Raw genomic sequence first — 2,649 nt, 5'->3', positions numbered from 1 at the left:
CCGCTGCCAGCCGGCAGGGACAAGAGGTCTAGGCTGGCCGGTGGAGAGGTCGCACCACAGCCTGACTCCTGAGTCGCCAACCGCGACCACCTCCAGACGCAGCCCAGTGTCAGAGTCTTTGAGCGACTGGATCCCAGGATCTGAGGCTTGGTCAGCACTCATACTTGAGTAGTCGAGCCCCAGCTGAACCGTGTGGACGACCGCTCTAGAGAGGCAATCGGCGACCACGTTGGACTTGCCGGCGATGTGTCGGATATCTATGGTGTACTCAGAGATAAATGACAGCTGACGCTGCTGGCGGGCGGACCACGGCTCAGCCACCTTGGACACAGAGAACGTGAGGGGCTTGTGGTCGACGAAAACCGTAAACTCACGGCCTTCCAGGATGGAGCGGAAATGGCGGATCGCCAACCAGACGCCGAGTAGCTCCCTGTCGAATGTGCTGTATTTGCGCTCCCTGGGGACCAGCTGGCGGCTGAAAAAGGCGAGCGGTTGCCAGGCGCCACCAACCCACTGCTCAAATACAGCACCAACTGCGTAGTCAGATGCGTCGGTTGTGAGGGCGACCGGGGCTCCAGGCGACGGGTGGACCAACAAGGTGGCCTGGCACAGCGCAGCCTTAGTATCCTCGAAAGCTTTGATCCTCTCGGGGGTCCAGTCGATGTCCTGGTTGGGGGTCTTACCCTTAAGGGCCCCATACAGTGGGTGCATGATGTGGGCCGCCCGGCGTATGAATCGGTGGTAGAACGTAACCATCCCAAGGAACTCCCGTAGCCCCCGGGCCGAACGTGGGCGGGGAAAAGCGGAGACTGCTTCCACCTTTGTCGGCAAGGGGGTGGCCCCATTACTGCCGATGAGATGCCCAAGAAACTGGATCGACGGCACCCCGAAGACGCACTTCGCCGGGTTAATGATCAGGCCATGCTGGTCGAGCCTTGTGAAAAGGGCCCGCAGGTGTGCCGCATGCTCCTCCTCCGAGGAGCTGGCGACGAGGACATCGTCCAAGTAGACGAAGATGAAAGGCATGTCCCTAAGCGCAGAGTCCATCAACCGCTGGAAGGACTGGGCCGCGTTTTTCAGGCCGAAGGGCATCCTAAGAAACTCGAAAAGCCCGAAAGGAGTCACCACCGCCGTTTTAGGGATGTCAGCAAGGTGCACCGGGACTTGGTGATAACCCCGCACCAGGTCCACTTTGGAGAACAGGTGCTTCCCTGCTAGATGTATCGAAAAGTCCTGAACATGGGGGACCGGGTAGCGGTCGGGCGTGGTGGCATCATTGAGGCGGCGGTAGTCGCCACACGGGCGCCAACCACCGTCCAGCTTAGGCACCATGTGGAGTGGGGAGGCCCACGGGCTGTCAGAGCGGCGAACAATGCCAAGGCGTTCCATGCTGGCGAACTCGGCCCGAGCAATTGTCAGTCTCTCCGGGTTGAGCCGTCGGGCCCTAGCGTAGATGGGGGGGCCTTTGGTCTCGATGTGGTGCTCGACCCCATGTTTAGCTGTGGTGGCGGCAAAAGTGGGCCGTGTAAGGCTGGGGAACTCTCCGAGGAGTTTCTGGTACATGTCGCCCTCGGAGAGCGAACTGGAGAGACCCACATAATTCCCCTCATCGCGGACACATGCGAAGGAGGAGAAGGTTAACGCGTCCACCAGGCGGCCGTTCTTAACATCCACGAGCAGTCCGTGGGCGCACAAAAAATCTGCGCCAAGCAGGGGGAAGGAGATGTCGGCAGTGACAAAGTCCCATGTGAAACGCTGACCCCCGAAACATATGTCCACAGTCCTTGTGCCATACGTCCTGATGGGGGTGTCGTTGGCGGATGTTAAGGGCGGGCCGTGCAACCCTCCAGCAGCGTCGTCCACTGTAGCCGTCAGGACGCTTCTCTGGGCGCCGGTGTCACAGAGGAATCTGCGACCAGAGAGGGAGTCCTCAACGAACAGCAGCCGGTTCTTTTTGCCTGCGGTCACGGCCACTACTGAGCGCAGGCTTTGGCGTTTCCCGTCGTGTCGAAGTTGCAAGGGGAGCGGCACCTTTTAGCCTTGGCGCCAAAACGTGCATGGAAGTAGCACAAACCTGTGCTGGTGCGGCTGTCAGTTGCAGCGCGTCCTCTGCCAGGGGAAACGCCAGCGCTCGGGGACGTGTAGCTGCGTGTTGGGGCCAGCACACCAGGGGCGAAACGCTGGGTGGCCAAGTAGAAACGGTCCGCTTCCTCCGAAAGAGCACGCGGCTCCGTAATGGTCGTATTTGCGAGGGCCGTTTGGACGTGCGGCGGCATATGTCGCAGAAACAGTTCAATGAAAAGAAAATTCGGCTCTTCCCCACCCAGCAGGTTTAACATCATCTCCATGTGTTCAGAGGGTTTGCTGTCCCCCATGCCTTGAATAGCAAGCAGGCGCCGGGCTCGTTCGGATCGCGACAGTTCAAAAATCCTGAGGAGATAAGCCTTGAGCCCTGCATATTTATCCTGGGCCGGAGGGGAAGTGATGAAACTTACGGCTCTGGCTGCGGTGGAGCTTCCGAGTGCCGAGACAACGTGGTAGTAGCATGTGGCGTCATCCGTAATTCCCCGGAGGGCGAACTGAGCCTCCGCCTGTGCGAACCATGCACGTTGCTGCAGAAGTCTCCCAAAACTCAGGCAGCCTAAGGAC

This window comes from Syngnathus typhle, linkage group LG21 (genome assembly GCF_033458585.1).
Source record: "Syngnathus typhle isolate RoL2023-S1 ecotype Sweden linkage group LG21, RoL_Styp_1.0, whole genome shotgun sequence".
In the NCBI taxonomy this organism is placed as follows: domain Eukaryota; kingdom Metazoa; phylum Chordata; class Actinopteri; order Syngnathiformes; family Syngnathidae; genus Syngnathus; species Syngnathus typhle.
This window is presented reverse-complemented; position numbering follows the sequence as displayed.